Source organism: Protopterus annectens, chromosome 3.part1, assembly GCF_019279795.1.
Source record: "Protopterus annectens isolate FY-2018-M chromosome 3.part1, PAN1.0, whole genome shotgun sequence".
In the NCBI taxonomy this organism is placed as follows: domain Eukaryota; kingdom Metazoa; phylum Chordata; order Ceratodontiformes; family Protopteridae; genus Protopterus; species Protopterus annectens.
The window spans coordinates 74,720,787-74,746,762 of NC_056732.1; the positions used below are offsets into that span (position 1 = coordinate 74,720,787).

Below are 25,976 nucleotides of genomic sequence, written 5' to 3' on the forward strand. Positions count from 1 at the left end.
CCCCCCCCTGTTAGGGTGTGTGTGTTGGTGTTTTTACTAAATACCTTTTGGTATTAGTTTAATTTATTTGGACTGGTGTGTGTGTGTTGTGTTAGGGCACCATGTCTAAAGAGAGGGTTTCAGGTTTTAAGAAGTGTGACTCGTGCTGTCAGAAGATGTCTCTGACAGACAGTCACACTTCTTGCCTGTACTGTTTGGGCCCTCTTCACCTGCAGGACTCCTGTGCTATTTGTCACTCCTTCAGCCAGAGAGTCCTGCAGGAGAGACGGAATAAGTTGATTCTCAGGGGCCTTCTTAAGCCGGAGGGCTCTCCGGCTAAGTCGGCCCCTCAAAAGTCAACTAAATCTGCCAAGACCCAGGCTTCTGTTTCTAAGCCTGTGGCCTCGGCTCCGACTCGTATAGAGTCGAGATCGGCTCCGGCTGGAGCCGATTCTGGATCCACTAAGCTTTCGGCTCCGATGGCTATCGGTGCCGAATCTGCTTTGACCACTGTGGGGTCGGTTCCAACCGGCTCCGACACCCACGTGGCACGGGCATCGGTGTCGGCTCCGATCGGCTCCGACACCCATGTGGCACAGGCATCGGTGTCGGCTCCGATCGGCTCCGACACTGTTACTTTGGTGGCTGTATCGGCTCCGGCTGGAGCCGATACATCGGGACGTTCTGTCGGCTCCCAGAAGTCGGTGCCGACAGGATCTGTAGTATCGGCTCCGATGGCCCATTCCAGGAAGAGGTCGAGGTCTCCTTCCTTGGAGCCGATACTTTCGGCTCCGGCCTCGCCTCTTCTATCGGAGCGGAGCCATCGGAGCCGATCTTCAAGGTCATCCAGGTTGTCAGATCATGACCTCGAGAGAGTGGTCAGTAGATTGCTCAAGTCACAGGTACTGGCCCAAATGCTACACAGTCCGTCTCAGCAGACGACTGTTGGTCCACACCCGTTACAGTTCCTCCTTCAACTCTACCCCAGAGCTTGGAGTTGGAGTCTTCGGGTTTGGTTACTGCTACGGCTGGAGGACGGATACCCCTTCTGTTCCTTCAGCCCCTACTCTTATCTCCTCTTCCTTAGAGGGATTCGTGGTCGGGCTTCCATGGTCTCCTCCGAGGGGTGAGTGGCATCGGACCCTTGTCCGAGCCCGCTCTTCCCTTGGAGCCTCGGCCTTGGTGAGCTCGGCTCCGACATCTGCCTCGGAGACTTCCCTTCGGTGGCCCTGGAGTTCCTAGCTCTTCGGAGCGGGCCTCTCGGACCTGCCTGGGAGGGAGCATTCGGGTGATGAAGAGTGTACTGGCCACTAGTATCAGTCAGCAGTCTCTTCCCGTAGCTCCTCCCTCTATTGTACCTGTTGACATCTCTGGCACTTCTCTTGCGACAGGACCCAGAGGTCCTCCGCCTCAGGTTTCCCCATTGGGAATTTCCCCTCTTCCGAGGATTCTCCTGATGTTTGGGAGATCCTCCTAGGAAGAGGACTTGTAAGAGGAAGCATGTAGACTCCCCGAGTCTGTCACTTGGATACTGACTTTGATGAGTCAGAGGGATCCCCTAGATCCCCTCTGAGGATTTCTTCTTCTCAGACATCCTAGAACTTCTGAACCACAGGGGAAACTGGCCCACCAACAATCCCTCTGCGGATGCGTCAGTATACCTAGAGGCGTTTGGCTCTCGGCCCTCCCCCTCCTGGGTGTCTCCGCCTTCGACCCCTGATGCAGGTTATTGCTCGAAGGCGTGGACAGCTCCTGACTCTGTAGAGCCAGTCCCTAGGAGGCCTTCTAAATTTATAACTGCCCCTAGTGACAAGCTATTCCTTACCAAGGGTGTCCCCGCTGATGCCATGGTGGTGGCTGCGGCCACCAAAAAGGAACTTGCAGATCCTTCTGTGCCCGTCCATCCTCCTAATAAGGACTCTAGGACCATGGATAGGTACGGCAAGCGGATGTTTTCCTCAGCGACCTTTGCTATGCGTTCGCTGAATTATCTTTGTCACTTCACCAGACTCCAGAGATATCCTGAAGGAGCTGGGAGAAGTAGTTCAGGATCCTACAGCTGCAGGGGCCCAAGAAAAGATTGCTTCACAGCTAGGAACCCTCAATTCCATTGCTAACTCCTCCATGCGGCTAATATCTTATGCTGCTGATGGAGCGAGTAGAGCCAAGAGCACAGGTGTGGCTCTTAGACGCCAAGCCTGGATGCGGCTATGTGATTTTAAGGATCCCTTTAAGGCGTCCTTCACAAATTCTCCCTTTGATGGGTCAGCTTTGTTTGGCCCTCAGGTGAAGGAAACCTTGACCAGGTGTGAGCAGGACGGCAAGACTCTTTCTGCTGTTGGAGTCCGTTTTCCACCCCTTCTAGGCCTTATCCCAAAGGACAGAAGGGTGGGAAGATGTGGTTCCGTAAATCCCAAGGAGTCACGCCGATTCACGTGGTCAGTTTACCCCTAGAGGCAGAGGGGTAACAACAACAGACGCTCTAGAGGCAGAGGGGGTCCTAAGAACCAGGGCAACAGGGAGTCTCTTCCTGAGCAGTCCTTTCAGCATCCCTGAGGTGTTGCCCGGCTGTCCCTCCTTGGAGGCAGTCGGGAAGACTATCACTGTACCCAGAAGCCTGGCATTCCCTCACTCAAGACAGATGGGTACAGTCGATCATATCCAAGGGTTACATAATTCCTTTCGAGGAAAGTCCCTTCCCTCAAGTTCCCTTCCAGATGTACCACCCGGTCTAAGGGACATTGCAGAGTTAGAAATCGCAAAACTACTGCAAAAAAGAGCCATTCAGCCAGTTACACTAGACCATTCAGAGCCAGGAATCTACTCAAGGTTCTTTTGGTCCCCAAACGACGGGAGACTGGAGACCAATATTGGATCTCAGCAGACTCAACAAGTCTGTCAGGAAGACAAGATTCCGAATGGTCACTCTTCAGTCAATTCTGCCCTTCTTACAGAAGGACAACTGGATGTGCTCAATAGATCTTCAGGATGCGTACTATCACATCAAAATTCACAGACGCTCCAGGAGATTTCTCCGCTTTCGGCTGGGGTCCAGTCATTTCCAGTTCAGAGCCCTGCCCTTTGGTCTCACTACAGCCCCCAGAGTGTTCACCAAATGCATGGCAGTGGTCACGGCTCACCTGAGACGTCAAGGATTCCAGGTGTTTCCGTATCTCGACGACTGGCTCCTGTCAGCCACCACCAGGCATCAGCTTATACAAGCCAGGGATTACACAATAGACCTTTGTTCTCATTTAGGCATCTCAATCAACTTCGAAAGTCATCCTTATCGCCCTGCCAATCTATTACCTTCATAGGCGCAAACTTAGACACTGTTCGGATGTCAGCTACCCTTACAGAACAAAGAGTTTCAGACATTCAGACTCATGTCAGGATCATTCTGGCCAGCAAGAAAGTACAGGCCAGGATGGTTCTAAAGGTATTAGGTCTCATGGCTGCGGCCATTACTCTTCTTCCCCTGGCTCGATTCTACATGCGCCTCCTTCAGTGGATGCTGTTCACACAGTGGTCATACCAGCAACTCCCTATGCGTCACCAGATTCTGGTGACACAGACATGCAAAGAACATCTTGCTTGGTGGATCACATCGTCTCAGGTTCACCAAGGCAGGTGCTTTGTACCCCCGTCCCCGATAGCCACTGTCACCACGGATGCCTCCCTGATCGGGTGGGGGGGTCATTATCAGGGCAGGATGGTTCATGGGACGTGGCAACCGTTCGAGTACCATCTGCACATAAATGTCCTGGAGATGAGAGCAGTGCTTTTAACGTTGCAAGCCCTCAACGACTTTCTTCCCGTAGGGACAATTGCAGTCCACACAGACAACATGTCTGTAGTTTGGTATATCAACAAACAGGGCGGAACCAAGTCCTACCCTTGTGTCGAAGCGCTCAGACTATGGCAATGGGCGATCTCCTCTCATCGGTTTCTGGTAGCAACGCATATCCCTGGGAAAACCAACATTCTAGCGGACAGATTGAGCAGAGCTATTCTCATGCCTCACGAGTGGTCTCTCAAGCAATCCATAGCGGAAGAGATTTTTCTGGAATGGGGTCGCCCATGTTGCGATCTTTTTGCTACTCCCCAAAACAGCAAATGTCCAGACTTCTTCAGCCTCTTCCCTCTATCAGGCCATCCCCCCAGAGACGCTCTGACCCAGGATTGGCCCCAGGGACTTCTTTATGCCTTCCCCCCATTTCCTCTGATCCCTCAGGTCATCCAGAAAGCTACCGTTTTGAGAGCCAAATTGATTCTCATTGCCCCTTACTGGCCTCGACAAGTTTGGTTCCCGTTCCTCCATCATCACCTTTTGGTGCAGCCGTGGCATCTGGACCCAGTGCCAGATCTACTGATTCACCAATCCGGTCAGCTGCACCGGTCACTCCCTTCTCTCAACCTCACAGCATGGTTGCTCCACTTCCTTCCCTAGCCAGGCTTCCTTTGATCTCTAACCCTGTTAGAGATATCATAGTAGCTTCACTAAAATCCTCTACCAGGAGGATTTACGAGCAAATGGAAACGTTTCTCTTATTGGGCTAAGGCCCAAAATATTGATCCTTTTACTGCCCCTGTTCAGGCAGTTCTGGACTTCTTAGCAGAGATTTTTCATGCAGGCTCTTCTTCCACAGTCAGAGTTCAGTTGGCTGCTATTTCTAATTTTCATGTTGGGATAGCAGATCATAATATCATGTCCCATAGGCTCTGCAGGGCCTTCTTGAAAGGAATTTTCCTACTAAAGCCTCCAATCAGGAATCCTCCTCCTCAGTGGGATCTAAATTTAGTGCTGACATCCTTGATTCTTCCCCCCTTCGAGCCAGCTGTTTCTTGTTCCCTGAAATATCTTTCTTGGAAAACTTTATTCCTAGTGGCTATTACATCTGCCAGGAGGGTGTCTGAACTTCACGCTCTTTCGGTTCGACCCCCCTATTTGGTTTTTCACAAAGACAGAGTATCTTTGAGAACTAATCCATCATTTTTACCTAAGGTCGCTTCAAAAAACAATCTGAATCAATCCATTGATCTCCTGTATTTTTCCTAACTATTCAGATAGAGCTGAACAAAAGCTACATTATCTTGACGTCCACCGTCAGCTTAGATATTATTTGGACAGAACAAAAAAATTTAGGAAATCTGATCAACTTTTCGTTTCCTATGCGGATAATAAAAAAGGCCTTCCTGTTTCTAAAGTGACTTTGTCCAGATGGCTTTCTTCGGTCATCACTGAAATTTATACGATCAGGGGAAAACAGCTGTGCTCAAAACCTAAAGCACATTCAACTAGGAGTTTAGCTACTTCTACAGCTTTTCAAGCTAGACTGCCTTTGGACACTATTTGTGCAGCGCCACTTGGGCCACTCCTCACACTTTTGTTTCCCATTACAAATTGGACTTGGCCTCCAGGGACAGAGCCAGTTTTGGCTCTACAGTCCTCAAGAGTTTGTTCCATTGAGCCACCCAGGATAGAGGTGCTAGGACGCGGTCCCATCCAGCAAGAATGAAGGCGAGATTGACAACTTAACATTAAGAAGTTATGTTCGTACCATAACGTTCCATGTTAGTTGCCTTCTCGCCTTCTTTCTTGACCCTCCCTCCTTCCCCTGGCCTGGACAGACCTTGTATAAGAAACTATTATGCTAAAGACCATTCTAACCTGGTCCTTTTTCCATCTGTAAGTTTCTTCTTCCTTTGGGAAGTATTTTTATGCTTGGTGTGATTGCCCTTTTGTCAACAAACGAGATCTGGGTACTTCCTGCCTTGCATCATGGGATATGGGGCTGCCTCGAGCTGGTAAAAGGAGTTCTCGAGCTAAAGCAAGTGCCGAGTCGGAGCCGAGGGATCGGCTCCGAACCCATCAAGCAAGAAAGAAGGCGAGAGAAGACAACTAACATGGAACGTTATGGTAGGAACATAACTTCTTATTACAAACAACAAACCATTAAGCACTTTCGACCATACACCAAGTCTTCATCAAAATAACTAACTCTCACAACACAGTCCTTTTAAAATACAGTAACCTAATTACATTATTAATATCAGGTGACTGATTCATTTACATCTTATTTTGTTTTTATTTCTTTTTAACAATTAACCATTCCATTAAGTCCTGGGGTTACCTAACCATTCAAAATGATTTTCCATTTAATTTCAATTTCTAAAAAATCTAATTAATCATTTCTATTGCCATTAAAATTCATAGGAACACAATCGATTACTGTACAAATAAATTTCTTAAAATTTTTATAAATCATAGAATGTTTTGCTAAAAGCATTCCTATCATTCTTATTCTTAATAGTTCATATATTCTTTTTTTTAATCTGTCTGCTACTCTTTTCAACATAAAAAGAATCACATGAAAGACACTGCATAATAAACCGCAAATTCAGAATTACATATAAAATAGCCCCGGAAGACTATGATTTTTTTGCTACATCACATAAAACATCAGAACTTTCAGATATAAACCTACATGTCAAACAACTTCTTTTTCTTTAGGCTGTTCCCGTTAGGAGTCGCCACAGCAGATCATCTGTTTCCATTACTTCCTGTCCTCTGCATCTTGCTCTGTTACACCAACCACCTGCATGTCCTCTCTCACCATATCCATAAACCTTATCTTAGGCCTTCCTCTTTTCCTCTTACCTGGCAGCTTCATCCTTAGCATCCTTTTCCCAATATACCGAGCATCCCTCCTCAACACATGTCCAAACCAGTGTAATCTCATCTCTTTGGCTTTGTCTCCAAACTGTCCAACCTGGGCTGTCTAATATACTTATTCCTAATCCTGTCTAATATACTTATTCCTAATCCTGTCCACCCTCGTCACACCCAGTGCAAATCTTAACATCTTTAACTCTGCCATGTACAGCTTTGACTCCTGCCTTTTTGTCAGTGCCACTGTCTCCAACCCATATAACATAGCTGGTCTCACTACCCTCTTGTAGACCTTCCCTTTCACTCTTACTGGTACTTGTCTGTCACAAATCACTCCTGACACTCTTATTCACCCACTCCATCCTGCCTGTACTCTCTTTTTCACCTCTCTTCCACACTCGCCAGTACTCTGAACTGTTGATCCCAAATACATGCCGAACAAATTAAACATTTAAAAGCACCTACTTTATTCTGTTGTTGATTATACATTCCAACTTTGATTGTTTATCTAGTATATCTTTTAAATTTTTTCTCTTCTTCTTAATTAACAGAGGTTTATTCCCAGTCAGATTAGCTACTTCATCATTCCCGGTTCAAGTCTGCCAGGGATAGCCACTGATCGCTTTCTATCTTTGCCTACATTCTGATTGCCCATGGCAATGTTTGATTGTCTAGCAGCAAGGTATAAACATTTTGGGGGATACCCTCTGTACAAAAAACTCTTCTGCATATTCTCAACCAAACTATCATTCATATATAAATTTGACGCAAGTCTTTTAATTCTCATAATTTGTTCTTTAACTATATTATTCTATAAATATGTGGGATGCATACTATTATAATGCAATTACTAGCTGTGTTCTTATATGATATAGCAGAAAAAATCATTAGTATCTTGTTTCTTAAAAATTTCAACATCTAAAAAATAAACTTTGTCAACACTCTAATAAAATTCAAAAAGGTAGCACTGTTATTGATAGAACAAATAAATACTTGCAAACTGTGTCTACATCACCCATCCAAATAAAAATATATCATCAATAAAATGCTTATACACTTTAACATAGACATAACCAGGAACTTCTCAAAAAATCACAATTTCCCAGTATGCCATAAATAAATTGACATAATTGGGTGCCATCCTAACACCCATGGCAACCTTTTTCTTTATACCTTGCTGCTGTACAATCAGATATTGACATGAGTAATCAGAATATAGGCACAGACAGAGAGTGGTCAGTGGCTATGTCTGTTGTGTTCATCCAACATTGATTAGTTGATTTAGGGATATTGGTATTAATAACTGGCAGATTTTAAAGCATTGACCCTGATGTGGTGAAATCCATACCAAAAAAAGCTGACAGGATATTGGCAGCACCAATGAAAGGAAAGAAAGCATTGAAGTAAAGGTCCAGTGGTGGATCAGATGGTGGTAGCAGCAACCACTGGAAAGGAACTGCCGGAGGAAAGTTCCTTAGTCCATCCCCGTAACAGCCTAAGGCCATGGTCCAATTTACAGAGTGGATTTATGCTTCAGCAACTTTTGCACTTGGAGTGCTGAGTAGCCCATGTCACTAGATTTCAGAGAGTCCTGACCAAAGAGCTTACCAAGTCTCTCTCTCTCGTGGGTAACTTGCCTGCGGGTGTTCAGAAGACCAATGAACTTTCTGACCTTCAGTCTACTTCCAGCCTAGCCATGTGTTGGCTTTTTAATGCAGCTGATGGCATGGCTAGAGCAGCAGGTACTGGCATCACCATGAGTCAGCATGCCTGGGTGCATCTTGGTGATTTTGAGGAAAGCTTTAATATGTCCTTTGTCAGTGCCTCCTTTGACGGCTGCACTCTGTTTGGACCAAAAGTAAAAGATATGCCAGACAGAAGTCTGTGAGATGATTAGACTATCTCTGCAGTGGGAATCTGTTTCTCCACTCCTAAGAAAACCTTTTCTTGGAATCAAAGGGTTGGGAAGAAATTGTGGCTCCATAAGTAACAGAGTTCTTATCATGACAGCTCTGGGGATAGACTTTTTTGTGGCAGAGGAGGTGTCAACTACAATGGGCATCACCTAAGAGGCAGAGTTGGACCACGCAACCAAGACTTTACACAGTCCCTGTACTGAGAAGCCCTTTTATCTCCTTTGAAGGGTTACCCGACTGCTGCATTCTGGAGGCAGTCGGGGGGGGGGGCACTTTTCTTTGAAACCACAAGTCTGGCAATATTTAAGAACAGATTATTGGGTGCTAAGCATAATTTCCAGAGGCTATTCAATTTCATTTTCCCTTCCTCCAGTAAAGAAGTTAGTTAGTTCCCGATGTTCCATCCAGTCCGTGGGAACTCACAGCAGCAGAAGTTTCCAAGTTGCCAAGAGAAAGAGTCATCCAGCCAGTCCCCAAAGACCAGTTAGAGTCCAGAGTTTACACAAGGTTCTTTTTTGTACCCAAGAAAACAGGGGACCTCAAATTCAGTTTGGACCTGAGCCATTTAAACCAATTTGTGAAACAAACAACATTCCAGATGGTCACAATTCAGTCCCTTTTGCCTCTTCTGAAGAATGACAATTGGATGTACTCCATAGATCTCTAGGAAGCATATTATCATGTAAAAATGGAAACACATTCAAGGGGATTCCTCCATTTCAGGCTTGGAGGCCAGTCATTATCAGTTCAAAGTCCTGCTTTTCTGTCTCACTATGGCCCCAGGGTATTTACCAAGATAATGGCAGTGGTAGCAGCACATCTTCACCTGCTAAGGTGCATGTTTTCCCATATCTCGATGATTGGCTCCTAACTTCTACCTCCAGTTCCCTGTTATCAAGCCATCTTTACCTTCTGCCCCATCTGATGCAAGATGTAGGGATCACAGTGAACCTAATCAAAAGTCATCTTACCCTGACTCAGCAGATGCTACCTGGATTCAAGTTTACAGATTGCCAAACTTCCCCACTCCAGAGTCACTCCAGAGTGCACTCCCTGTGCCTCACAGCCACACAAGTACTACATCACCCTTCACCTCTGGCAAGATTAATTCTTCACCTCTTGGGTCTAATGGCTTCTACTGTCCTCGTGGTTCCACTAACCAGGTTTTACAAGAGTGCTCATCAGTGGATTCCAACAGTGCAGTGGTCCTAAAATATTCACCTGCTATATGCAAAAATTTGTCTCGCTTGAATCTGCCGACAACACATTTTCTGGTTTATAAAATCTGCTTCAGTGACAGAAGAACGTCTATTCCAGATGGATCCACCTGTGTCTGTAGTAACCATGGACACATCCCTTCTAGGGTGTGGGCATTTTTTAAGGAAGATGGCCCAGGGTACTAAGTTGCACACAAGAGGTCAATCTTCACATAATAACTTGGAAATGAAGGCAGTTCTCCTAGCATTGCAGGCATTCCAGAATGTCCTCCCCAAGGGTGTGATTTCAGTACTATCAAACAACATGTTGGTAGTCTGGTACATCAACAGGCAGGGAGGAACATGCTCCTGTCCTGTTGTTGAGAGGCTATGAGGGTTTGACAATAGGCAATGTCTTCTCATCACTTTCTGATAGCAGTGCACATACTAGGGACATACAGTGTATTGGCGAACAAACAGCAGAACTATCTTAATGTCTCACGAGTGGTCCCTCAACACAACAGTGACAACTTTGATTTTTTTGTCACTGAGCCAACCTTGCTGCAGTCTCTTTGCATCCTACATGAGCAGGAAATGCAGCAGTTACTTTGCCCTGATTCCCCCTGCAGGGACTGTTACAGAGGGGTACTGTAGACAAAACTTGGCGCCTCCGGTCTCTTCTGTGCTTTTGCAAATGTTGCTGTTAATGAACAAATTCATATAGAAAGCAAGAATGTGCAAGGCCAGAATGTTTCTCATTGCCCTCTTTTTGCCCTAACAAATGTGGTTCACCTTCCTCTGGCCTCTGCTAGTACATCCATCATGGATGTTGGATCATTATACAACACTGTTAACAAATCTTTTCAGACTGCCTCCTCCTGATCAGAAATCTATGAAGTTAACTGCTTGTTTCCTCCACTTCTAACCTAAGCAAGAGTTACCAGGCTTCCAATTTTGTTTGTTCAGATCATGTCAGCATTGCAAAAACAATCCCCTAAGAATGAAGAGATTTTCCACTTGGGCTATGTCAAAAAAATTAGATGCCTTTTCTGCTTCTATTTTAAAATTTTTGTCTGAACTTTTCCACAGTGGCTCAGGATGTTCATCGTGCATACAGCTGCAGTCATTACAGATGGGTTCTCCTGCCGTCAGGTGGGTCCTCGGTCGGCTGAATTCCAAAGTCTAGATCCGGCGTCTGTTGTTGTCGCCTTCTTCCCTGACGTCAGTGCGACAGGGGTATATAAGACACAGCCAACGCCATTTTCCCCAGTCTTTTTTGCTGCGCGGTGCCCGAAGCAGAAGCAGTTCGCAAGTGCTGTTCGGCCAGCTCCTGAAATTACGAAAATTTGGAAACCGAAGTCTTCTTTAAAGCTAAGTACCCCGTTGGGGAAACTTTTCTTGCCTCAGACCGATGTCAGACAAAGTTAACAATTGTATTTATTGTTGGAAGCAAATACCGCATAAGGATTTCCATTCCCTCTGTATTCCTTGTTTAGGCCCAGACCACGACATCTCGGGCTGTCGCTTTTGTGCTACTTTTAATAAACGCACTGTTAAGCGTCGGGCGGAGTTCACCCAGCACTTTTTTGTAAAGCTTTTAACTATAAAATGTCGTCGGAGACTCCGACTACCGTTTTTTCAAAAAAACGCAAGGACAAAGACCGACACGCGAGGTCCACGGTCTCCACTGACACCACGCCAAAACCGGCTACACATGGTCTGGTTCTCAGTGAGGTGCCTACACAGCCCCTGACTACAGACGACACTTCTCTGGCGGTGTCCTCTGTAACCGAGACCGCAGGTTCCTCGGCCCACACCCTGACTACAGCTACCGAAGCCACTGTGAATGTTGAGCCTCTTAATGTGGACAGGTCTACTTCCACCCATGGTGTCTTCAGACCTTCTTCTTCCTTTTCCATCAAGGCCTTTACTAAGTCTAAATCAGCCATGCACTCCCAGAGGCCTGTTGCACAGGGCCCATCTCCAGGCCCCATGCCTAAAAAGCAGATGCTCAAAATGGTTGAGGATTTAATTACTCTTATCAGGGGTTCCCAACCCCCACTGGACAAGAGACCCAGAGTGGAGGAAGAATCTCCCTCTTCTGACCAGGGCTCCATTATTTCGAACATTCTGATGAAGAGGAGCATTCGTACTCCCTTTTTGAAGATTCTGATGCAGAACAGTCCATTCCTTCTGTATCCCCACCAGAGGATTTCTCATTCGGGGAAACCTTGCATACCTTGAGGGAACACTTCCATTGGGAAGGCCAGGATTTTTCAGACTCAAAGAAAAGGCTTAGGGAATTTCTTCTGCTACCTCAGCACAGACCTCTGGCAATACCTCCTGTCTTGGACATACTTGATGATGTTTATTCGGAGGCTTGCCTTAATCCGGATTCCCTACCTCCAGCCCCAGTCAAGCCTGATAGGTACTACAGAGTTCCTAACTCACACCAATTTCTTTACAAAAGCCATAATGCTGACCCAGAAACCATTTCTCAGGGCCCCAAGGGAATGAAGGCCTCTACTGCTAAGAATCCATTACCTTCCAAAAGAGAGTCTAGATCCTTAGAAAGGTGGGGGAAAAAGGTATATACCTCGGCCACTCTAGCCATGAGGGCCTTAAATTGTCAGTTCCATATGCTTAAATATCAGCAGTTTCTGTTATCACAATTAAAGAATAAAATGTCACAACCTGAACAACCAGATCTGAAGGAGTTGCAGGATATGATGCATAGTGCAGAACAAGTGGATAAGCACACTTACAATGTAGTTATGATGCTCTAGAGGCCTCAAATAGAGCTGCAGTTACAGGATCAGTCATTCGTAGACATGCCTGGCTTAGGGAACAAACACTGCCTGATCATGCCAAAGCTAAATTACTAGATGCTCCTTTACAAAAGGATGTATTATTTGGTACTAATGCTGAGGAAATACTAAGGAAAATGGAAGAAAAAGCTAAATCTATGCAAACTGTTAAGGCTTTTCTACAGGTACAACCACCACATTTCGGTAGAAATTGGCCTTCAAAAAACTGGTCCTTTCCAGCCACGGACAAGCCCCAAAGAGGTAGATACAGACGCGCAAGGGGCAGAGGACAATCTCAAGGATCATATAGAGGCAGACAATGGCAACCTCCAGCATCAAGAGGTGGCGAAGACAGTGCACAGCAATACAGAAAACAAACCCAATGACTTTCCCCTTTGCATGCCAAATAAGGCTCAAGTGGCAGCACCATTGGGAGGAAAGCTGGCATTATTTTCAAAAAATTGGCATATTGTCACAAAAGACAAATGGATCCTGGACATTATAAACAGAGGCTACAGATTTCATTTTCACACTCTTCCAAAAATGAGAGGCATGCCGCACCTGCAACACAATCAAAGGGCAGAGGCTCAAATACAAATTTCAAAGCTCTTGGACATGAAAGCTATTCAAGAGGTACCTACTCACGAACAAGGTCAAGGTTTTTATTCCAGACTATTCCTGGTACCAAGGAAGGGAACAGATTGGAGACCCATTTTGGACTTATCCATCCTAAACACATTTCTACTCGTACCAAAATTCAAGATGCTCACCTTACAGCAGCTTCTTCCCATGCTGGGCAAGCGGTATTGGCTGGTAACATTGGACCTCAAGGAGGCATACCTGCATGTCCCAATCAGACAAAGCTGCAGAAGATACCTCAGATTTTTTGCAGGTTCAATCCACTATCAATTCTCTGCATTGCCCTTTGGCTTATCTACTGCGCCCAGAGTATTCACGAAATGCCTGGCATCAGTAATTGCCTACTGCAGACTTCAAGGGATACAAATATACCCTTATTTGGACGACTGCCTGATCCAAGCGGACAGCAAACACATACTTCTGGAGCATCTGGCTTATGTAACACAGTTATTGAATTCTCTGGGATACGCAGTCAACAAAGAGAAATCCAGGCTAACACCATCTCAGAATATAATTTTCCTGGGTGCCAACTTGGACACAAACACCCAGATGGCCTATCTTACGCCAGAAAAACAGGGGCAACTATCTCAGTACTTCAAGATACTAGCAAATTGTACCAGGCTAACTGCAAGGAAAATCCTGCAGGCTCTGGGATTCATGGCATCTTGCATTCTTCTAATCCCATGTGCAAAGTTGCATATGAGGAAACTTCAATGGTACCTAAAAAACCTATGGTCTCAACACAGCCACAGTTTGGAAACAATAATACCACTAATTCCATGTTTGCAAAAGGAATTTCTATGGTGGGCTCAAGCATGCCAAACAAATGCAGGTCTACCATTCTGCAAACCTCAAGAAAATCAAGTCATCACAACATATGCCTCAGACTACGCCTGGGGGGCACACATGACAGACAGGTGCATTCAGGGCAAATGGTCCCAAAAGGAAAAGCACCTCCACATCAATCAAAAGGAAATGCTAGCAGTGATAAATGCAATTACAGCTTTCACGTACCTCCTGCATCCAGGGCAATTATTGATAAGAACAGACAACACCACAGTAATGTGGTACATAAACAAACAAGGAGGAACACATTCATACCCCCTGTGCAGGCTGGCCATGTCACTTTGGAACAGGGCGCTGGAATGGCAAATCGAGCTTCAAGCACAGTACGTGCCAGGTATGGAAAACACACTGGCAGACAATCTAAGCAGAAATATGACAGACCCTCACGAATGGAAGTTGCATCCTCTAGTGTTTACAAAGATAATCCAAGCCTGGGGAAGGCCAGACATAGATCTCTTTGCCTCCCACAAAAATCACCAATTGACAAAATTCTGCTCAAGGACATTTCATCCAAAGGCCTGGAGAGTGGACGCCCTTTCTTTCAGTTGGGCAGCATGGACAGTTTACGCCTTTCCACCTCTTCCTCTACTGCCCAAGGTGCTTTTGAAAACAAGAGCAGACAGGCCAAAGATGATACTGATTGCTCCAGATTTGCCAAGACAACACTGGTACCCACTCCTGAGGAGCCTAACACATTCTCCTCCCTGGACCCTACCTCTAATGCCTCTTCTTCTGACTCAGCACAGCTACAAAACTCTTCACAGTCAGCTGAAAACACTCAATCTGGCTGCATGGAAAATTCCTTAACACCACAACAGACCCTACTCTCCAAGGAGGTACAGGATGTCATTTTGGAAGCCAGAAGGCCATCTACTAGAAAGGCTTACTCCGCAAAATGGAATTGGTTTTGCGCTTGGAATGAGAAAAAGGACCAGGATCCTAGAAAACTGAATTTGCCTCAGATATTACAGTACCTAACTGAGCTGCTGAACAGTGGACTTTCATTCTCCTCCATCAAAATCCATGCCTCAGCCATTTCTGCAGAATACAACACTGATCCACCTTTATTCTTTCACCCACTCTTAAGACAGTTCCTCAGAGGGGCTAAGAATATAAGACCTCCAAGGAAACAACCAATCCCAGCCTGGGATCTTAATTACATTCTAGAAAAATTAACATTGCCTCCTTTTGAACCAGCTGCCTCAACAGATTGCAATATTTGTCCTGGAAAACAGCTTTCCTTCTGGCTATTACCTCAGCTCATAGGGTCTCGGAATTACAAGCCCTCATGGCTGTGCAGCCCTTTCTCATCTTCCATCAGGACAGGGTTTCCCTATGAACCAACCCGTCATTTATGCCTAAGGTAGTATCCAGGGTAGCTTTAAATCAGGCCATACACTTACCTACCTTTTACCCCAATCCTCAAAACAAAGGGGAAAGGCTGCTTCATTCCTTAGACATCCATAGACAGCTGCGTTACTATTTGGACAGAACAAAGCCATTCAGGAAATCAGAACAACTCTTTGTGTCCTATGCTGTAGGAGCTCAAGGGAAGCCAATTTCCAAACAGACAATTTCAAAATGGATAGGCCACTGCATACGTTTTTGTTACACCTTTCATGGTAAATCTGTGCCTGCAGGCATCAGATCCCACTCCACAAGGGCCACAGCTACCTCTGCAGCCTTCCTCAGAGGAGTTCCTACCAAAGATATTTTGGAGGCAGCCACTTGGAGTTCGGTGCATACCTTCACTAAACACTACCACCTACCTTTATACTCCAAAACAAGAGCAGGCTTTGCCACTGCTGTGTTGCAGGGCATTCTGGCTCCTCCTAATTCCACCTAGTGCCTACCACCCTGTGCGTAGCTTTGGGATTCTACCCATCTGTAATGACTGCAGCTGTATGCACGATGAACATAGTACAGTTTTGTACCTACCATAAATGTAGATGTTCGAGTGCTAATACAGCTGCAGTCCAGGTTTCCCTCCCTCCTTCCCCTCTTGGTACAGGCCTAGTGGCTAACTCCTCCTCATACAACCTGTTTGGGTTATCCTTCTATGGTGTACTTGCTTGCAACTACTGAATTTTGATTATATTGCATTGCATGACTATACATAGATATATATAAATTATGTATTGCCTTCCTTCTGGGGGCACCTGACATCTGAGGCAAGAAAGACTGAAGAAAATGGCGTCGGCTGTGTCTTATATACCCCTGTCGCACTGACGTCAGGGAAGAAGGCGACAACAACCGACGCCGGACCTAGACTTTGGAATTCGGCCGACCGAGGACCTGCCTGACGGCAGGAGAACCCATCTGTAATGACTGCAGCTGTATTAGCACTCGAACATCTACATTTATGGTAGGTACAAAACTGTACTTTCTCCACTGTCAAAGTGCAAATGGCCTTTATCTTAAGTTTCTACATCGGGTAGAATGACAACTCAATAGCTTTCTTAAGAGTCTCTAAGGCTTTTTTGAAGGGAATTTTTCTCCTACGATCACCTGTCAGAGATCCAGTACCGCCTTGAGATGTTGCTATCGTGATACAGGCATTGACTCAACCACCCTTGAAACAGCAGGTTCAGTTGATTTAAAGTTTCTCTTTGAAGACAAGTTTTCTAGTGGCTGTTATATCAGTCAAACAGATTTCAGAGATGCAAGCACTTTCCTGCAAACCTTTCTATCGGGTATTTTATAAAGACAGAGTTTCCTTGACAACTAACACATCTTTCTTACCTAAGGTGGCATCTGAAACTAATCTAAATCAGTCAATAAATCTACCAGTGTTTTCCTCAAATTGTCATACAAGTATGAATACATTTTACATATGCTGGATGTTAATCATCAGCTTAGGTTCTGTCTTAGGACCAAACAATTTAGAAAGATCAATTGTTGCTTTCTCAAAGCCTAAATTGAGCAAAGCAATTGCTAAGTTTACTCTTTCCAGATTGTTATCAGACTGCATTTTTTTTCATTTACAATAAAAAGGGCTTGTTTCTACAATCTGTCCCTGAGGCTCATTACACAAAGGCAATGGCCACTTCATCGGCCTTTTCTAATAGACTACCTGTTGATGACATTTGTGTTGCAGCTACTTGGTCAACAGTTCACACTTTTGTATCTCACTACAAACTGGATATACAGTCCAGGTCATGCTCTTCCTTTGGTTCCATCATTCTCAGGAATGTTTTGTTGACACCACCAAGGTATAATAGCTTAGGAATATGTCCCATGGTTGAATCGAGTGAAAGTCAACAACATTGTATACAAAAGTTACGTACTTACCATAACGATAGATTCACGTTGTCTGATTTTCATCTGGTTCAACCTCCCTCCCTCCTGCTCCTTTCCAAATTACACAGATGGGCTTCTGGTGATCGAGTAGTTTCTGGCACACCTTAATCTATAAGCAGTCCTAACTGAATGTATTCCAGGCTTCCCCTTTTAGAATATTAGGTTTAGTCTTGAACATAATTGCTATATATAATTTTACTGGGGCAAACTCAAACTAAGGTTCTAAGATAGAGTGGAGTGAATTATGGGAAGGGGGAGAGTTAGAGCCCTGGAATGAAGAAGCATCAGATTCAGTGCCGAGCTTGGAACAGTCAACCATATTTGAAAGAGAGAAAAATTAGACAACATGGATCTATCGTTATGGTAAGTACATAACTTTAATTTTTTTCCTCAAACCCATTTTGCTCTTGATTTATCATTCAAGACAGCAACTTGCTTAATATTTTTGGTACTACTGACATAAGAAATTTGTAATCAAGATCTAAAATGGATATCTGTATGTGTGAGTTTGGGTCTGCATGATCTTTCTGCTGTTTAGAGAGAACCATTACTACTACTTGTCTTCAGGACTGTAGAGTCTGATTATCATTCACAATCTGGTTAAATCTTTCCCAGATATTTACTATCCTTTCCTCCAACTTCCATATTTTACTTGGGACACTATCTGTACCCAGGGGCTTCATGACTTTTTGGCCTTTTAAACACTGCTGTATTTCTGTTTCCCTGTGTATCTATTTTTTTATTTTTAGAGAAATTGTCATCTATTTTCACTATTTCTATGCTTTCCATCAATGTATTTATCAAGAGCTTGTATTCTTGCATCAAGCTTTCTGAATCTAATATTCTTTATAGAAGTTTTCAACTGTGTTTATTATCTGTTCTAGGTGTCTCACTATTTTTTGTAGAGATTGGTTGGGTCTCATAGCTTTGCTGTCATTATTTCCATTTTCTGCTACCTAACCCTTCTAGACAGAATTTTTTATGCTGCTGGGTTGCCATCAAAAAAAATTTGGTTTAATGTCATTGCTCTTATCTCAATAATCCTGTCTACATGGTCTGATTTTCTGTTTTGCTCCTCAGAATCGGCTAAGCTCTTTTTCCACCCTATTTGCATGCTACAGTTGCAGTTGCTTAATTATTTTCATATGTCCTAGATATATTCCTCTGTTATTTTCCAGTATTAGTATTTGTTTTCTTTCAGTATTACTCTAGCTCTGAACTGGAATTTGAAACACTCCCTTTCCCTAGATACATTTCTGCTGTACATATTTGCTTTCTTTAATTCATCAAAAAGAACCTACTTTGTCCATGACTGAAATGGTGCTGTCTTTAACATGAATGTATAAAATGTTGCATTTCTCTTGATAAAAGTGAGGTATCTCCATCTGAATATGTATTGGGGGCATGGACTGATAAGAGTATTGAGTCAATTTGGATTTCCTTTATTTGTGTTGTATACTACATTGTTACATAGAATTTATCTAACCTGGCATAACTCTTGTACTTGGGAGGGAAATGTATGGTATTGTACTCTTGTAATATTGCCTGCATTTTCCATCCTAAATGTGGTGGTCTATTTTTTTTAAATAAGCCTTTTGGTGTATTTGAAAGCTTTCTTGGTCCATTCATAGTATCTGTGGGTCATATAATATAATATAGTACAATATAATATAACATAATATAATATAATGTAATATACTATAAAACTTTTGTTAATGTTGTTGACTTATTCCCCCCCCAATGAACAACTCCCACTTTCATATCTTAGATGGTATATAGATCAGTTCTAGGGTGATGACAGCTAAATAAACAGTGACAGGAATCATCACTTTTAATACTTAGTGGATCCCATCCTCTCAAAAAAGTGAATATTTCACATCTACTCTTAGTTGTCTGTAATCGACTTTGGTGCATACGTCAAGCATTATTGCTCTTCTCTTAATGTAAGAGGACTTGAAATCTTTTAAAATTACATTATTTGTTTTGCTTATGTGCAGCCTTTGTCACCCAACCAGTAATTAAGCCAGTTTGCATGGTAGGACTTTCCCATTGTAGAGTGGTGTAGTCTCAGTCCATGTCCTCTTCTGGCTTTAGGATGCCCTTATGTGTTTTTTTCCTTAGGGTATGATTACATTCCCTGTATTTTATAATGTATTTTTTTATCAGTCTGTAGTTCACAGTGTCTTTCTTATTCACACATTTAAAAAGTCTGATTTTTATAGCTTCTTTTTGTCCTCTAGGACCACTGAGTTAAGTGTGTTTCAAACAAAACTACCTCTTGTAGTTCATAGATAACATCCTATTAGGCCTCATTTATTACCCAACCTAAGTTTATGTAAATGCCTTTGTTTTTCGCTGGTATGTCAATGGACATGAGTCCTCTTCCCTTTGTAGTACCCAACATTGGTAACTCACGTTCCCCTAGAAACTTGAATGTGTGTATTTTTTGTTTCTTGTTTTAACAAACTAAAAGAATGGTTCTTGCTTGGATCCTTTTTATTTGTGACTTGAACACAAAAGTAAGTGCCTTTTATCCACCTTATTTTGGATGATAGAAGAGAACTTGATTACTCAGAGAAAACACAGACATGGCTAGAAGATGCAAACCTTAGACAGTTGCATAGGTCAGGATTAAACTGTGGACCTTGGAGCTATGAGGCATTGGTCTTTATCATTGAGCTACTTTGCTGCCTGTAATATTAAATGTTGGAAAATACTGTACTTTTTCATTTTTTTTAATGCTTCCAGTCTTAAAGCATTCCATCCTTCATTTCATTAGTATTTGTAAAAATGACATCTCCTATCTTTTTCCTGTTATGCATCCCCTTTCTTCTCCTCTAGTGCATTTTGTGTTCTTGACATGGTTTTACTGTCCTGAAAACTTTCTGGGAAATGCTATTTGATATTCTTGCAGTATGCGGTCTTCATTCTGAAGCATTTCTTTGTGTTTCCTGAGCACCTTGTTTCTTCTGTACCTTCTGTGCTAAGTTCATAGGTTTATACATATATATATATATATATATATATAGGCTATCTGCCCCAAGGCATTTATAAGCCTAGCCCGAATTTTTGTGGCTTACGTCACCCCTTATATGAAATAATACTGTACCCATTAGTTTGTTGTGCCTCTGTCCAGCAGTGACACAGCGATGATTCCCGGGGTAAACCTACGATCTCCCATCCACAGGTCAAGATTTCTCTTGAACAGAGCCAGCGAGGTGCTCTGCCTCACATGGACCGGGACTCTATTCCACAGCATAGGGAGTCTCTGAGTGATAAATCTATCCCTCCAGCACGTCCTATTTATATCCGTGCTAAGGTTTAAGTCACTTGCTCTAGTGGTTTTGGTGGATTTGGATTTTTGAGGTGGAGCATGTCCATTAATTCTGGGTTGGACATGGCCTTGTATGTCAGGCACATGTCACCTCTGAGCAGACGGTATGCGACTGAATAGAGCTGGAGTTTCTTCAATCTGGCAGCATATGACAGATTTTGGAGTCCCTTTATCCTTTTGGTGAGAAACTTTTGGGGTCTCTCCAATTGCTGCAGATGTCGGGCGAGATACATCCCGAATGGGGCATTGTACTCGATCATTGGTCTGATAAGTGAAGAGTACAGGGGAACAATGACCTCACTAGATCTGGATGTGAATCCCTTCATGATCAGGTGGGCAATGTAGAAGGTCTTTCTAACCACTTTAGCAACGTGAGTGTCAAAAGAAAGGCCACTGTCAACCTGAGTCCCCAGGTCCCTGATAACCTCTTCTGTGCTTAGTGGATTGCCACCTATATGGTAGCTTGGGGTTACCTTGTTTTTCCCGAAGGGTATGACTATACATTTTTTGGTGTTTAACTTCAGGCCATGGCTCTGGCACCAGCTATCTGTTTCCGTGAGTCCCTTCTGAAGGATATCCGTGTCTGATGCACTTTCCACTATGGCGCCCAGTTTGCAGTCGTCTGCAAACTTTGTCAGCCAAAGTCCTCCCATGTTGGCCTGTACTTCTGAGAAGTAGATGCCAAATAATAGGGGACCAAGGACCGAGCCCTGTGGGACACCACTTGTGACCGGCTTGGAGTCTGACATAGCGCCAGCAACTCTAACCCTGTGGGTTCTGTCCTTAAGCCAGTTTGCAACCCATCTTGTGACATATGGGTTTACATTTAAGCTGGTAAGTTTTTCTACAATACCCGAGTGGGGTATTGTGTCGAAAGCCTTTGCAAGGTCAAGGTAGGCTGTATGGACTGCCTTTCCCTCATCAATGGCCTTGATGACTGTTTCGAAGAAGTCGACCAAGTTCAAAAGGCATGATCTTCCCTTGACGAAGCCAAACTGGGTCGGGTCCAATGTCTGCAAGTCCCCATATCTTTGTTTATGAGCTCCATTATGATCCTCTCCATAGCTTTGCAGACTAGACTTGTTAAGCTTATGGGGCGGTAATTACCAGGGTCCGTAGAGGCACCGCCTTTGTGGAGTGGGACCACAGTTGCCATACGCCACTCCTTGGGCACGTATCCTGTGGTAAGGCTGAGATTAAACAGCTGCCTTATGTGCAGGTTTAATTCCTCATTTAGCTCATGTAGCACACAGCCGGGGACACCATCCAGTCCCATTGATGCTGTGTTTTTAGCTTTAGAGAGAGCAGCTTTCACCTGCGCATTTGAGATGTCTGGGAGGCTACACTCCGCTGGGATAGTTATCTCTCCTTTAGGGGGGGAGAGGGGGGTGAAGTTTGCACTGAACCTGTCTGCCAGTATGTTGGCAATGTCTGTGGGTTCAGTGATTTTTGTATCATTTTGGACTAATTCTGAGCATGTCTGGGAGTTTCCACCCAGGTTCCTAACATAGCTGAAAAAGGCCTTATGATTGTCCTTTGAATCCATGGCAATTTTTCTCTCAAAATTGGCCTTAGTTGATTTTATGAGTGATCGTATTTTTTTACTAATAATGATCAGGGGTGACTTCCCTTTTATGGATTTTGTTCTATCATGTAATAGCTTTCTCCTCTTATTGTAAAGTTTGTTAATGACTGGGGTCCACCAGACTGGACGTTTGCCCTTTGTGGAAAGAGTCTTGGTTTTATTTGGGATTGCCTGATCCATGCAGTCCTGGAGGTGTTCATAGAAGGCATTTGTAAGGGCTTCCGCAGCTTGGGTTGTGGTTTCCACTGTCTCAGGGGCCTTGAAGGATACCACACCAGTCTTGAGTAGTGTGAAGTTTGCTTTATAGAAGTTCTTCACTGTGGTCTTTTTTGTTTGGGGTGGGGGCGGGATGTGGATTTCTAGTGAGATTAGTTTATGATCAGATCTCACCAATGAGGGATATACTTCCGGTGTGGAGCATTTTGTCCCCATGTTTGTGATAATGAGATCTAGTATATTTTCTCCTCTCGTGGGAACAGTGACTAGCTGTTCCATGGCATTTGAATTTATGAACTCCAGGAACCGTTGGGCTAAAAAGTTAGGGCTTGAGTAATGTTCCCAGTCTATATTCGGGTAGTTGAAGTCACCCAATATGATGGTGTTTGGAGATACATTTATACCCTCCAGTGTCTTCAGGAAGGCTGTGTGGGGTTCCTGAGTTTGAGATGGTGGCCTGTAACATGCTACAATTTGTAGAGCAGTTTTGCCTATGGTTAGTTGCACCTGGATGGTTTCCGAAGCTTCATGCATTGCCACCAACCTGGAGGTGTGGGTATCCTTTATGAATATGGATACACCCCCTCCTTTTGTGGTGTGGTCCGGAACGCATGATATGAGGTAAAACCTAATAGTGCCGGGGTGCTCTCAGGAGCCTTGAACCAGGTTTCAGTTACAGCACAGACATCAATGTTTTCCATACTGAGAAGGGCCTCGAGTGCGTGCATTTTGAGATTTAGACTTCTGGCATTGAGCAGCATTACCCTCAGTTTCTTTCCATTTTTGTTTTCTAGGGTGGTAGGTTTAGAATTTGAGCCTTGCCTAAAAAAGGCACTATGGGGGTGGCAGGAGCCTTAGCCAATATCCGGAATCCCAGGGGTGACAGGTGCAAGCCGTCCCTTGCGAAGCAGCGTGGCTTGTCAAGCATGTCATCCCAGGCAGACAGACACTGGAACAGCTTTGAATGACACCAGACATTAAGCCAATTGTTAAAGCTGATCATCTTGTCTCTATATTGTGGCATCATTCTTGGTGAAGGAAGGATACTGCTCAGGGTTAGGGTCATACCTGCCTGGGCTACATAATCAGAGAGCTCCTCTATGTCTCTTTTCATGTAGTCCAGGGAGGTACGTCTCAGGTCGTTCACACCAGCATGGACAATGACTGTGTCATATTTGTACTTGCCGTGGAGTGACCCGAGTGCTTGTGTTATGTGGCGGATTCTAGCACCCGATAGGCAGCTTACTGTGACCCTCTCCTTGTTCAGCCTGGTGAGTGGGACGTCAGTGTGTCTGACTATGGAGTCACCTATGACAAGTATGTTTGGTGTTGTATTTGGCCTTAAGGGCTGTGACTGCTTTGCACACTGCTTTTGTGGTTTATGTGTTGCTTGTAGGGTGTCTTGACGTAGCAGTTGTTTGGGTGTCTGCTTTGGAGGCCTCTGCTGTTTAGGTAAATTTTTACTCAGAGCCTCCGAGTATGTCTTTGTGTGTTTATGTGTTTGATTCAGTGGTGTGGTAGCATTATGTGAGGCTGGTTTTGTGGTGTGTGTAGTTGCCTTCTCCTCCTGTCTGGTCTTGCCAGTCCTGAGTTGAGAGAGCTCAGCCTTCAGTTTGGCTAAATAGCTGCATCTCTCGCAAGTATTTGTGTTATGTGGGAGGAGGAGAGGGTTGTCTGTATACATGAGGCAGTTATAACATTGCCTCAAGATTCCCAGATTCACCAGCTGGACCGGAGAGGAGATTGACAACTGACCTTTGGACATGCTAGAATAATATTGGGAATTCCTTAATAGTTGAAAACAAGGGCCATTGGGGAGTGAGGGTGTAGTGCTTTTAATTTTTAGTGCTGACTTATATAATTGCTTTAGTGAGCAAGTGCCAGATAACTTGAGTGCAATGTGTTACAAGTAACTAAATGCAAAAATGACAAACAGTAACTTTCTTTCAAGTGAAACAAGGAAATAAGTACAGTAAGCAATGCAGATATCACTAGTGATCCACAGAATCACTGAGAAGCCGCGTATTAGGTGGAATTAGCTTCCAGGGAAATAACAACTAAACAAACAACAAGCATATAAACAAAGCTAGATTCAGCAGGCCTGGATCTAGTCTATGCTAGAGCAAACAAGGTGTACCAATTTCAGTAAGATACAGTTCAAATATTCAGGCACTATAAACCTTTAACCTGAAATTCCCAGCTCAGAAGGGCAGAGTCCAGCCTCTTCTCCCAGAAGAGTGCAGACCACGAACTTTCTTAATGTAAAATAACTGGCCTGAAGCCCAAGTGCCTAAACCAGAACTAATACACTTGGACACTGGGCTCTCAATCAGCAGTTCCCAACTTAGAATGATGAAAGCTACCTGTCCTGCCACCACAGTGCTTGCCACAAACCTTCCTAATGTAAAACAACTGGTCTGAAGCCCAAGTGCTTAATCCAAAAGACTTAGAATGATAGCTACACTTTAATCAAGTTACAACCGAGCAGTAATAAATACAATTGAATACCTTAGAGAATGTCTGGATTAGTGCTCAAGTTACACAAACAACACTAGATCCAAAGTTCCCTAAGAACTGTGTAAGCTGCCCTTGTTTCTTGATTACTTTCTTGCCTGCTGCATAGGTTTGTTTCTCTACTGTGGCTTTTTTCAGGTGGGCTGCTGAGTTGGTCCTACCCTGTCATGTTTGAGATACCTTTTAGATGAGTTGGCCCTACCCTGTTTATCCTTCACGTTTGCGATACCTTTTATCACTGCAATCTGTTTCTGTTTTCTGTCCTTTGTTTCCTTGTTTGCCTTCTTAAAATCTATTTGATAGGTGCTTTATTCTTCTGAAAGGTCCTTCTGTAATTCAGAATCTTTCCTTACTTACTAGATTTACCTTCTTTTCTCTTATTATCAGTTTTGTTAGGGATTCTTTGCCATATTCTCGCCATGTATTTGCAATATTTCTCCACAAGTCAAGGAGCTCCGTATTTTTGCTGTCATAAGATTTTCTTACAGTTCTTGTTTTCAGAAGGGAATAAATGAGAAGTGAATGAGATTTCTGTAGTTATAGAGTCTTTGGCATTGTATTGATATTAGTAACAAAAGTTTTCCTTAGAGTCTTTGATGTGCACCACTTGAAAAGTTTCACTAAACTGCCACAGTAAGATAGTGTTTGTTTGTTCTTTCGGTAACAGTAACCTGTGTTTGGAAATGGAACCAGGTCAGTGTTAAAGTCGAATGAATAACGCGCAAAATGAGACAAGCATCTTTCAAAGAGCTACTTTGTTTTCCCTGAGAGAAGGGTAGTTTTATTGGTCACAATACCAATGAGCTGTGATAGACTTAGGTGCAGCCTTTACTCTTGTTATAGATTGAAGATGAGAGCAGATATGCTTTTGTTGTTGGTTAGTTGCTTATTTCATCCAGATACATCTGTGTTGTGGCAACAACATGGAGGATCTGCTTTGGAGGTGACTGTGCAACCCAGTACTTGCTATA

General features: G+C 43.9%; 1 protein-coding gene across 1 annotated transcript in view; it reads left to right on the forward strand.

Moving 5' to 3' along the window:
- FAM91A1 (family with sequence similarity 91 member A1) overlaps positions 1-25,976 on the forward strand; it is a 1,899,235-nt gene that overhangs the window by 478,141 nt on the left and 1,395,118 nt on the right. The gene's annotated exons all lie outside the window — the stretch shown is intronic.